The following is a 13,965-nucleotide window of genomic DNA, read 5'->3' on the forward strand; positions in this document are numbered from 1 at the left end:
GCAAATCACCTACTCTACGGGCCGAAGTAAAGGTACCGTTACACTAAACGACTTACCAACGATCACGACCAGCGATGCGACCTGGCCGTGATCGTTGGTAAGTCGTTGTGTGGTCGCTGGGGAGCTGTCACACAGACAGCTCTCTCCAGCGACCAACGATCAGGGGAAAGACTTCGGCATTGTTGAAACTGTCTTCAACGATGCCGAAGTCCCCCTGCAGCACACGGGTAACCAGGGTAAACATCGGGTTACTAAGTGCAGGGCCGCACTTAGTAACCCGATATTTACCCTGGTTACCATTGTAAAAGTAAAAAAAAAAAAAAAAAAACCAGTACATACTCACATTCCGATGTCTGTCACGTCCCCCGCCGTCAGCTTCCCTGCACTGTGTCTCAGCGCCGGCCGTAAAGCAGAGCACAGCGGTGACGTCACCGCTGTGCTCTGCTTTACGGCCGGCGCTGAGACACAGTGCAGGGAAGCTGACGGCGGGGAACGTGACAGACATCGGAATGTGAGTATGTACTGGTTTTTGGGTTTTTTTACTTTTACAATGGTAACCAGGGTAAATATCGGGTTACTAAGCGCGGCCCTGTGCTTAGTAACCCGATATTTACCCTGGTTACAAGTGAACACATCGCTGGATCGGCGTCACACACGCCGATCCAGCGATGACAGCGGGTGATCAGCGACCTGATCATGAAAAGGTCCTGATCATTCCCCAACGACCTCCCAGCAGGGGCCTGATCGTTGGTCGCTGTCACACATAACGAGATCGTTAGCGGGATCGTTGCTACGTCACCAAAAGCGTGACGTTGCAACGATATCGTTAACGATATTATGTGTGAAGGTACCTTAAGTGCCACTAATAAGGCTGTCTTTAATGAAATTATCTTGATACTGTGTTCAATGGGACCTTCTGTTAAGGCTGATAACACTAGATTTAGGATCCCAAGGAGGAGGAGTAGGAGAAAGGGACAGAGTTTGCTTACAGGCTCTGATAAACCTTGCCACCCACCTATCATTTGCCAGGTCACAGTTAAATAATGCCGCCAACGCTGAAACCTGCACCTTGAGGGTACTGACTGCTAACCCCAACTCTAAACCCTTCTGCATGAATTCTAGTATGGCCACTATCGGGATTTCCCCCTCACATATTGGCCCTGAGACAGATAAAAATGTATTCCATATTCTCCCAGAAATTCTGGTGGTTATTGGCTTCCTGCTACTAAGCAGTGCAGACACTAACCCTGCTGAAAAACCCTTCTTCTCTAGCAGTGACCTCAAATTCCAGGCTGTTAAATGCAGCCCAGACTGCTGAGGATGACGGAAGGGTCCTTGCGTTAGAAGATCCTGGTCTTCTGGGAATACCCACAGATCAGACACGGACTTTGTCATTAGCCAGTAGAACCATGACCTCTTTGGCCAGAATGGGGCTATTAAAATTACTGTGTTATTGTCCTCTGATCTTTCTCAATACTGCAGGTATGAGGCATATTGGGGGAAAGGCATATGAGTCCTGATGTCCACTCTATTCTGAAGACGTCTACTGCCACTGGCCTGTCCACTGGACTTGCGGAACAATATGTCTGAACCCTCTTGTTGGCTCTCAAAACAGATCTATCATGGGTCAACCCCACATGTCTACAATCTGATTGAAAATTGACTCTTTTAGGGACCATTCTCCCTGCCTCAACTGATTGCAGCTTATATAGTCTGCCTTCAGGTTGTCTATTCCTCGGATATGCAGGGCCGACAATGATAGGAAATTATATTCTGCCAGACATAGAATCCTTTCTGTTATCTGCATCAGAGCTCGAGACCGGGTACCCCCTTGGTGATTTATGTAGGCCACTGCGACTGGTTGTCTGGTAGGACTCTTACATGTTGTCCCTGTAGTTGAGGTAACAGCCCGTTTAGTGCTCCCTCAACCACCAGCAGTTCCCATTCGTTTGATGATAGGTCTCTTTTTAGTGATGAGCGAGTATACTCGTTGCTCGGGTGGTCTCCGGGTATTTGTGACTGCTTGGAGATTTTGTTTTCATTGCAGCAGCTGCATGATTTGCGGCTACTAGACAGTTTGATTACATGTGGGGATTCCCTAGCAGCCAGGTAACCCCCACATGTAAATCAGGCTGGCTAGCAGCTGTAAATCATGCAGCTGCATCAACAAAAACTAAATCTCCGAGCAGTCACAAATACTCAGAGACCACCCGAGCACCGAGTATATTCGCTCATCACTATCTCTTTCCTCTTGGGACCATGGATCTTGGAGCCACATGGTGTCTAGGTGAGCTCCCCACCCCCAGGGACTGGCATCCCTTGTGACTACCACTACCCTAGAAGCCTTGTATACCCAGGGCACACCACTTGGGGCTGCTTCGATCTGCAACCATCAACTTAAGTGACCCGAATACCGAGTCTGGGAGGGTAAGCTTTTGATCTAATTGACCCTGTAGTGCTAGACCATTTTGTAGTATGCACCACTGAAGCTCTCTTGTATGGAACTGGGCCCATTTCACCGCTGGTATGTAGGTTAGGGACCCCAGCAACGACACCGCTTTTCTGAGTGTCATTTCACGCTTCTTCATTGATGCTAAGATTATTTGATCTTCTGCTCTTTTTCCTCTGGGAGGCAACACCGAATCTATTAGTAGCCCCAAGAACATCTGTACTGTTGCCGGTTTCAGTCTTGATTTTTTTTTTAACCCCTTCATGACCCAGCCTATTTTGACCTTAAAGACCTTGCCATTTTTTGCAATTCTGACCAGTGTCCCTTTATGAGGTAATAACTCAGGAACGCTTCAACGGATCCTAGCGGTTCCGAGATTGTTTTTTCGTGACATATTGGGCTTCATGTTAGTGGTAAATTTAGGTCGATAATTTTTGCGTTTATGTGTGAAAAAATTGGAAATTTGGTGAAAATTTTGAAAATTTCGCAATTTTCAAATTTTGAATTTTTATTCTGTTAAACCAGAGAGATATGTGACACAAAATAGTTAATAAATAACATTTCCCACATGTCTACTTTACATCAGCACAATTTTGGAAACAAATTTTTTTTTTGCTAGGAAGTTATAAGGGTTAAAATTTGACCAGTGATTTCTAATTTTTACAACGAAATTTACAAAACCATTTTTTTTAGGGACCACCTCACATTTGAAGTCAGTTTGAGGGGTCTATATGGCTGAAAATACCCAAAAGTGACACCATTCTAAATACTGCACCCCTCAAGGTGCTCAAAACCACATTCAAGAAGTTTATTAACCCTTCAGGTGCTTCACAGGAGCAGAAGCAACATGGAAGGAAAAAATGAACATTTAACTTTTTAGTCACAAAAATGATCTTTCAGCAACAATTTTTTTATTTTCCCAATGTTAAAGGAGAAACTGAACCACGAAAGTTGTTGTCCAATTTGTCCTGAGTACGCTGATACCTCATATGTGGGGGTAAACCACTGTTTGGGCGCACGGCAGGGCTTGGAAGGGAAGGAGCGCCATTTGACTTTTTGAATGAAAAATTGGCTGCACTCTTTAGCGGACACCATGTCACATTTGGAGAGCCCCCATGTGCCTAAAAATTGGAGCTCCCCCACAAGTGATCCCATTTTGGAAACTAGACGCCCCAAGGAACTTATCTAGATGCATAGTGAGCACTTTGAACCCCCAGGTGCTTCACAAATTGATCCGTAAAAATGAAAAAGTACTTTTTTTTCACAAAAAAATTCTTTTAGCCTCAATTTTTTCATTTTCACATGGGCAACAGGATAAAATGGATCCTAAAATTTGTTGGGCAATTTCTCCTGAGTACACCGATACCTCATATGTGGGGGTAAACCACTGTTTGGGCACATGCTAAGGCTCGGAAGGGAAGGAGCGCCATTTGACTTTTTGAATGAAAAATTATCTCCATCGTTAGCGGACACCATGTCACGTTTGGAGAGCCGCCGTGTGCCTAAACATTGGAGCTCCCCCACATATGACCCCATTTTGGAAACTAGACCACCCAAGGAACTTATCTAGATGCATATTGAGCACTTTGAACCCCCAGGTGCTTCACAAATTGATCCATAAAAATGAAAAAGTACTTTTTTTTCACAAAAATTTTATTTTAGCCTCAATTTTTTTCATTTTCACATGGGCATCAGGGTAAAATGGATGCTAAAATTTGTTGGGCAATATCTCCTGAGTACACCGATACCTCACATGTAGGCGTAAACCACTGTTTAGGCGCACAGCAAGGCTCGGAAGGGAAGGAGCGCCATTTGACTTTTTGAATGAAAAAATAGCTCCAATCGTTAGCGGACACCATGTCACGTTTGGAGAGCCGCCGTGTGCCTAAACATTGGAGCTCCCCCACATATGACCCCATTTTGGAAACTAGACCACCCAAGGAACTTATATAGATGCATATTGAGCACTTTGAACCCCCAGGTGCTTCACAAATTGATCCATAAAAATGAAAAAGTACTTTTTTTTCACAAAATTTTTATTTTAGCCTCAATTTTTTTCATTTTCACATGGGCATCAGGGTAAAATGGATGCTAAAATTTGTTGGGCAATATCTCCTGAGTACACCGATACCTCACATGTAGGCGTAAACCACTGTTTAGGCGCACGGCAAGGCTCGGAAGGGAAGGAGCGCCATTTGACTTTTTGAATGAAAAAATAGCTCCAATCTTTAGCGGACACCATGTCACGTTTGGAGAGCCGCCGTGTGCCTAAACATTGGAGCTCCCCCACATATGACCCCATTTTGGAAACTAGACCACCCAAGGAACTTATCTAGGTGCATATTGAGCACTTTGAACCCCCAGGTGCTTCACAAATTGATCCATAAAAATGAAAAAGTACTTTTTTTTCACAAAATTTTTATTTTAGCCTCAATTTTTTTCATTTTCACATAGGCATCAGGGTAAAATGGATGCTAAAATTTGTTGGGCAATATCTCCTGAGTACACCGATACCTCACATGTGGGGGTAAACCACTGTTTGGGCGCACGGCAAAGCTCGGAAAGGAAGGTGCGCCATTTCACTTTTTGAATGAAAAATTAGCTCCAATCGTTAGCGGACACTATGTTGTGAATGGAAGGTATGTAGTGTATGTCAGGTTGGTGTGTGTGTGGTGTAGTATTCACCACACACACACACACCTGACGTACACTATACCACACCACACCACACCAAACTGACGTACACTACGCCATACACACCCTGACACTACGTCAGGTTGGGTTGTGTAGTGTATGTTAGGTTGGTGTGTGGTGTAGTGTACGTCAGGTAGGTGTGTGTGGTGTAGTGTACACCACACACACACCAACCTGACGTACACTATACCACACCACACACCAACCTGATGTACACTACGCAACACACACCAATCTGACACACTACGTCAGGTTGGTGTGTGTGGTGTAGTGTATGTCAGGTTGGGGTGTGGTGTAATGTACGTCAGGTAGGTGTGTGTGGTGTAGTGTACACCACACACACACACACCAACCTGACGTACACTATACCACACCACACACCAACCTGATGTACACTACGCCACACACACCAATCTGACACTACGTCAGGTTGGTGTGTGTGTGGTGTAGTGTATGTCAGGTTGGGGTGTGGTGTAGTGTACGTCAGGTAGGTGTGTGTGGTGTAGTGTACACCACACACACACCAACCTGACGTACACTATACCACACCACACACCAACCTGATGTACACTACGCCACACACACCAATCTGACACACTACGTCAGGTTGGTGTGTGTGGTGTAGTGTATGTCAGGTTGGGGTGTGGTGTAGTGTACGTCAGGTAGGTGTGTGTGGTGTAGTGTACACCACACACACACACACACCAACCTGACGTACACTATACCACACCACACACCAACCTGATGTACACTACGCCACACACACCAATCTGACACACTACGTCAGGTTGGTGTGTGGTGTAGTGTATGTCAGGTTGGGGTGTGGTGTAGTGTACGTCAGGTAGGTGTGTGTGGTGTAGTGTACACCACACACACACACCAACCTGACGTACACTATACCACACCAACCTGATGTACACAACGCCACATACAGCAATCTGACACACTACGTCAGGTTGGTGTGTGTGGTGTAGTGTATGTCAGGTTGGGGTGTGGTGTAGTGTACGTCAGGTTGGTGTGTGTGTGTGGTGTTGTGTATATCAGCCTGGTGTGGGTGAGTTCTGTAGTGGAATATCAGGATGTGGCTAGTCCACGGACGTGTGATGAATTCTGAAGCATTCATTCAAACACAGTCCAGGTTTGTCGGGACACGTTTCACATTGGAAACGAGTTTCCCTTCTTATCCCCCTTTTATAGCACACCCGGCACCTTTTTTTTGCTCTCCCCTCACAGGGAAAATGTTGCACCGGTACCATACGGGAACCTTGAGTTCCAGGGGTGCTGGGGCCCGCTCCTTCCACGCCTCCAATCAGGGCCTTTATCACCGCCTCCTGGAACTGAAGGAAGGTGTTGTTGGTCTGGCCTGCACATCGTGATAGCACGTATGCGTTATACAGTGCCATTTGTACGATGTGCACAGCCAGTTTTTTATACCACACCTTCGTTTTCCGCATGGCACTATAGGGCTGGAGGACTTGATCAGAAAGATCAACTCCCCCCATGTGTTTGTTGTACCCCAGCGCACAGTCCGGTTTGTGGACCTGTGCTGGGGTACCTCGAACAGTGCTGGCCGTGGTGCCGGGACCATGGATTGTTGTCAAGAAAAAGACATCCCTTTTGTCTTTGAACTTGACCGCAAGCATGTTGCCACTACATTGGGCCCGGCTCTCACCCTTTGGGAGAACCTGCTCAATTAGTGACAAAGGGAGACCCCTCTTGTTTCTGCGCACAGTACCGCAAGCGACGGTAGCTCTGGCAGAGAGGGATTGAAAGAGTGGGATGCTTGTATAAAAGTTATCAACGTACAGATGGTAACCTTTATCAAGCAGTGGGTGGACCAAATCCCACACTATTTTCCCACTCACCCCCAGAGCAGGTGGACAATCTGGGGGCTGGATACTGCTGTCCTTTCCTTGATAAACTCTAAAGCTGAGAGTGTACCCTGAGGTACTCTCACAGATCTTGTAGAGTTTTATCCCGTACCTCGCCCTTTTGCTTGGCAGGTACTGATGGAACTGAAGCCTCCCTTTGAAGTGGATGAGGGATTCATCCACACAAATTTCCCTTTGGGGAATGTACACTTCAGCAAACTTGTTGCTGAAGTGTTCGATGACCGGCCGAATTTTGAACAGTCTATCAAAATTCGGGTCATCGCGAGGAAAGATGTCCGTATTGTCCCTAAAGTGGAGAAATTTATGAATCGCCTCAAAACGTTTGCGATTCATAACCATGCCAAATATTGGAGTTTGATATAAAATATCAGTACTCCAGTATTGGCGAATTTCTGGTTTCTTCACAATTCCCATGTGAAGGACCAGTCCCCAATATTTCATCATTTCTACGGAGTCAACGGGATTCCAAGTAGAAAATGATGAACTTGGGTTTTGGGCAAAAAATTGCAGGGTGTACAAATTTGTTTGCTCCACCATGAGACTGACGATTGACTCCGAGAAAAAGACTTTGAAAAAGTCTATCTCCCGGAGGTTGGCAGTCTCAAATTGGATTCCTGATTGGGGAATGAAATCAGGAATCCGTGGAGCAAAGTTTTCAGGGACGGGGGCACTAGTGCTAGGTTGGGCGTCACTAGCACTAGGTTGGGGGTCACTTACACTTGGCTCCGACTCTCCTCCCCTGGGCTCCGGCTCCCCTCCCCTGGGCTCCGGACGATTTCTCGACCTGCGACATCTTGGGGGTGGCGAGTCGGTGTCACTAGGGGAGGAAGAGTGGGAGGAATACAGAAAAGTGGGGTCCTCTCCCTATCAGCTTTGGAGGCAAGAAAGGAATATGCCTCCTCAGCTGAGTACAGCCTTTGTGACTGGGATGACTGGGATGAGCGGGACATTGTGTGTGTGGTGCGTGTGCGTGTGTAAAAAAAAAATCTAAACTTTATTATAGTGTTGCGTGTGTATGTGCGAGTGTTTGGTGCAACTCTTCTGCAGGAGGAGGCTATCAGGTGCGGGGAGCTGTCAGACGCGCGTGGGGGCTGTCAGGCGCGTGGGGGCTGTCAGGCGCGGGGGGGCTGTCAGGCGTGGGGGGACAGGAGGGGGCTGAGGAGATGCAGCGTCAGATGGAGATGAAGCTGGCAGCAGCAGGTGATCAGGGGGGCAGGGGGTGATCAGGGGGTGTAGGGGGTGATCAGGGGGGGCAGGGCGTGATTAGCAGTGATCACTAAAGAGGGTGATCACCAGGGGAGGAGGGGATGACAGACGTAGGGGGCGGTAGGAGAGAAGAAAACACAGCAGCAGGTGATAAAGGGTGGCAGAGGGGTGATCAGGTGGACAGGGGAGGGGTGGGGGGGTATTGGCAGGGAGTGATCAGGGGGGGCAGGGAGTGATCAGGGGGGCAGGGGGTGATTAGCGGTGATCACTGAAGAGGGTGATCACCAGGGGAGGAGGGGCTGACAGACGCAAACGCGGTAGGAGAGAAGAAAACACAGCAGCAGCAGCGGGTGATGAAGGGGGGCAGAGGGGTGATCAGGTGGACAGGGGGTGATCAGGGGGGTAGGGGGTGAGCAGGGGGTGATTAGCGGTGATCACTGAAGAGGGTGATCACCAGGGGAGGAGGGGCTGACAGACGCAAACGCGGTAGGAGAGAAGAAAACACAGCAGCAGCAGCGGGTGATGAAGGGGGGCAGAGGGGTGATCAGGTGGACAGGGGGGGGGGCAGGGGGTGATCAGGGGGGGTAGGGGGTGAGCAGGGGGGGGCAGGGGGTGATTAGCGGTGATCACTGAAGAGGGTGATCACCAGGGGAGGAGGGGCTGACAGACTCAGGGGGCAGTAGGAGAGAAAACAGCAGCAGCAGGTGATAAAGGGGGGCAGGGGGTGATCAGGTGGACAGGGGGGGGGGGGGGCAGGGGGTGATCGGGGGGGGGTAGGGGGTGATCAGGGGGGGGCAGGGGGTGATTAGCAGTGATCACTAAAGAGGGTGATCACCAGGGGAGGAGGGGCTAACAGATGCAGGGGGCGATAGGAGAAAAGAAAATAGAGCAGGAGCTGGTGATAAAGGGGGGCTGGGGGATGATCGGGGGGGGGGCAGGGGGGAGGGAGCGGAGGTTGGGGGGAGTGGAGGACAGGAGAGGGGAGGTACCTGTCCTCAGCAGCAGCGGTGGTACTGGCGGTAGCAGTGGGGGAGGCGGCGGTAGCAGTGGGGGATACGGCGGCGGCGCTCTGAAGAGGTGTGCGGCGGCGATCGCGGTGTCTGGGGGGGCAGGTGAGCAGTCGGGCACCTCGCTCCTCAGCTTCCACGGATGGGATGAAGCTGAGGAGCGAGGCAGACACTGTTTTTCTCTGCCCCTCCAGCTCTGATTGGAGTGCTAGCGTCACATGGACGCTAGCTCCAATCAGAGCTGGAGGGGGTTAAAAAAAAGGTCACCAGGAGCGATCGTAGACCCGGGGGGGGGGGGGGGGGGCAAAGCCACCCCCCCGGGGTGAAGTACAGGTCCCCCTGCACCTGCGGGTACGGTGACATTTGAATGACCCCGGTCACCGGACCCGCAGGGAAGCATTCCCGCCATGACGCCACATAGGCATCATGGGTCGGATTGGCACCGACTTTCATGACGCCTACGTGGCGTCATGGGTCGGGAAGGGGTTAATTTAGCTGCCATCCCAGCTTCTGTAATGTGTCCATGACTATCTTGACCTGTCCTTGACAATGAGAAAAACTTTTCCCACAATCAAGAAGTCATCCAGATACGGTATTATTAGAACTTAGAACATCCCTCAGATGCGCCGTGACTTCTGAAATCAGCTTTGTAAAAACTCGAGGGGCTATTGCTAACCCAAAGGGCAGAGCTCTGTACTAAAAATGGTTTGAGACTTTATTTGCACTGCCAACCTGAGAAACTTGCGATCCTGCTGGCGGATAGGGACGTGGTAGTATGCATCCTTGAGGTCTAGGACTGCCACGTAACATTGTGGGAAGAGGAGTTTTACTGCCAATCTTACCGTCTGCATCTTGAGTGGATTGGATTATCCGATAGCTGTTGAGACCCTTCAGATTTATAATGGTCCTTTAAGAGTTGTGTTTTTTTTTTTTAATGAGAAAAAGGGGGAATAAAATCCTTTCCTTCTTTCTTCCACCGGAACTTCTTCCAGCACGTTTCTTCAACAGCAACACGACATCTCCTCAGGCCTCGTTTTTCTTGAGAGGGCTGTATTGGAGTCTGTGTGTACCTTTGTGGCGGCAGCGCATGGAACCTCAACTTTAGGTCCAATCCCACGATCTGCCAAATCCAGGTGCTGGATGAAATCCTCTCCCAGGTGAGGAGGAAGTGAGAGCTTCCCTCCTACCTGGGAGAAGCAGTCACTGGGGAATTTCTTTGTGTCTCTGGAGGGCTTGCCGAAGTAAAAACCTCTCCCTCCCTTGGATCGCTTGTCCGTCCTGTCTTTGAAGTGCTGTCTCCTGGATCCGCGACCACGTCGAAAGGATTGAAAAGGTAGTTTAGGAAAATCTTTATCTTCGACACTTCATTTAGTGCCAGTCCAAATAAAACGTTACCTTCACAAGGCAGGGAGCAGAGTTTTACTTTCGCTTGAGTATACCCCGACCAACACTTATGCCATACTGTGCGACGTCCAGCATTAGCCAGTGCTGCTGACTTGGCCGCCAGCTTTGCAGAGTCTGCAGAAGCCTCTCCTTCCTAAGAATATGGCTGCAGCTCTGATGGCAGGAATTGCCTCAAAGACGGATTCTCTGGGGACTCGCAGTTACAGCTGATCTTCTAAATTGTTTATCCAGACCTTCAAGGATCTAGCCACACAAGTGGCTGTAATGGCTGGCCTTAATGCCCCCGCCAAGGCCTCCCAAGCAGTCTTTTAAAAAAACTTTCAGTTCCTATCCAATGGCTCCTTCAGGGACCCCCAAATCCTCAAACAGGAGGGAAGACTTTCTAGAGACTTTTGAGATTGCCACATCTAGTCTCGGTGCATTATTCCAGGATGAAGAAGCTTCTTCAAACGGATATTTATTTTTTAAAGAACCAATTGTGTTCTCTTTTCCAGTTTCTTGCATTCTCTTTTAATGAGATCTTGTAATTGCTCATTAATGGGGAAGGCCCTGCATTTCTTTGTAAGCCGCCAAACATTAGTTCCTGGGCCAACCTTTTAGCCTTTCCATAGTAGATCTGTCTTTATTAACTTGCCAATAGCTTCTACAGGGAACCTCTCGTCTTCCTCTGAACTACTCTTAGAGTATTGTGATCAATCCGAGTCCTTTGGTTCTGAACCTCTGGAATCTTGTGACACAGTAAAGGCAGGGATAGATCCAGCCCCTCTTTTGTGTGTCCATTGTGGGCTGTAATGTTCTGACTTCTAGACTTCGGACTGTATCAGGGATCTTAAGTTTTCAGAAAAAGTGGGAGTCTTCTGCAATTGTCCTGTCAATACAGCCCTGGCATAGCTTCTTATTCCAGGAGGCTCCTAATTGGCATCCGCATAGGGGACACTCCCTATTCTTAAGCTTGGACTTGCTTTTCCTACGGACCCCCTATACTCCACCCCAGGAATGCATAGAAAAAGAGAGGGTAGGAAACAGAACGAACAGACATTGTGCTGTACTTTCTCGGAGCTCACTCACCACTGGGACGCTTCAAACGGGTACCGGATCTGGAAGCTTAATGGTCTTCTCAATGTCTCCAGACTATGGACCCCTCCTTCCTGAAATCACAGGGATCTGCCTGTGCGCTGCCCGAGCAGCCCCCAATGCTGCTGTGGCGTAGCTGTCTTTTCCTGTGAGGGCAACGGCTTTTCTGTCTCCTACTGCTGGTGAGGCTGCAATTGCTCAGGCGACAAGGCTTCCATGGTTGCCACCGAATGCAAGCCTGTCGCTCCTTTAAAATAATGAGTCCTAAAACTAACAGAAGGGTGCCACCCCTTCCTTGTACACATCTGCCCAGCATGTCTTTTCTACCGATGCTCTGATTGCATTTTTGAATAGCGCTGCTCGTTGTCTAGGTATGCACAAACCCCAGTGTGCTCTCTGACGTGCGCCAGTTTTACCTTGCTGCGCACTCCCCCGCAGCCTCAGACCCCGCGCACACCCGGCATCTACTTCCGAAGCGCACTCCAATTGTTTCAGACCCTGTGCGCACCCGGCATTCCCCTTCCAGTGGCGCTGGGGTCAGTTCCGGTGTGACTCCCACACGTGCTACCGCTATGGTGCCTTGCGGCCATCCTCCTACCCGGGTCCCGGAACCACACCGCCAGATGCAGTTTTGTTGTGCACCCGAGGCCTCACAGGCACCAGGGAGGGCATGGTGGGTCTGCTGCACCTGCAGGCTGAAGAGCCTCTCAGCCACCAGGAGGGCACGTGGCTTGGAGCTTCCTCTTCACCCAGGGCACCGATGTGCCTCACAGGCTGCCATATTCCACAGGGAGGGCACGATAGTGTGGCCTCCATGGCTGATCTTTCTTCACTTGGACATTGCCTCATGGGCTGTGGCCATGCTTTCGCTCAGGGAAGGGCACGGCGAGACGTGGCCTCTGAGGCACAACCGGTACCTGGTGACGGATGCAGAAAATCACTGCCTGCCAAAACCCATCCGACCCAGCCATCCTCTTCTGTCTAAGGCTGCCGTCACACTAGCAGTATTTGGTCAGTATTTTACATCAGTATTTGAAAGCCAAAACCAGGAGTGGGTGATAAATGCAAAAGTGGTGCATATGTTTCTTTTATACTTTTCCTTTATTCCACTCCTGGTTTTGGCTTACAAATACTGATGTAAAATACTGACCAAATACTGCTAGTGTGACGGCAGCCTAAGGCTATATTCACACTTTGCGGATTTTGCTGCGGATCCGCAGCGGATTTGACCGCTGCGGATCCGCAGCAGTTTCCCATGAGTTTACATTTCAATGTAAACCTATGGGAAACAAAAAACGCTGTGCACATGCTGCAGAAAAATCCGCGCGGAAACGCTGCGGATTACATTCCGCAGCATGTCACTTCTTTTCTGCGGATTTTCAGCTGCTCCAATAGAAAACTGCAGTTGAAAATCCGCAGAAGAAAACGCAGTAAAAACCGCGATAAATCCGCAGTAAAAACCGCGATGGGTTTTCACTGCGGATTTTGCAATTCCGCTGCTGAAAAATCCGCAGTGGAATCTGCAAAGTGTGCACATAGCCTAAGGATTTCATCTTGGTTACAGCCGGGACCAGCTGCTTGGAAAGCATCACCAAACCAGGGATTCAAGCTTGAGGAGGCGAATTTTTGCCTGTAGGATATTATTGCAAGAGAGCTTGGCTGAGTAGATTACACAAGAAGGAAAACACACAGCAAGTCAGCAGGATCTAGGAGCAACATGGCAGATGTGACAACCTACATGGTGAGCTGCAGCATGTGCTACATGTTCACAGATCGACCAGAAGAAGAATCAAATTTCACCTGTCAGAAGTGTAGACTAGTGGCCCTTTTAGAAGAAAAGGTGCGGGGTCTGGAAGAAAGAATAGCAACTTTGAAACTCATCAAAGAGAATGAAGACTTTCTAGACAGAACAGAAGCATCTCTACTGGTCACAGAAGGTGAAAAAAGTGTCAGAGAACCTCCAAAAGCAGATGAGTGGAAGCATGTGACCAAAAGAAGCAAGAAGACCATGGAGAAATCACCAACCACACAACTGAAGAACCGATATCAAATCTTTGTAGAGGATGAAGATGGCACACCTAAGGATGAAGCAATACCAGCAAGCAAAAAAGAAAAGGGCACACAGCAACAAGTGACAGTAAAAAGTACAGCCAAGAAGCAACGAAGAGTGGTGGTGTTGGGAGACTCACTACTGAGAGGCACAGAAGCAGCCATCTGCAGACCGGACATAACTGCAAGA

Source organism: Ranitomeya imitator, chromosome 1 (genome assembly GCF_032444005.1).
Source record: "Ranitomeya imitator isolate aRanImi1 chromosome 1, aRanImi1.pri, whole genome shotgun sequence".
In the NCBI taxonomy this organism is placed as follows: domain Eukaryota; kingdom Metazoa; phylum Chordata; class Amphibia; order Anura; family Dendrobatidae; genus Ranitomeya; species Ranitomeya imitator.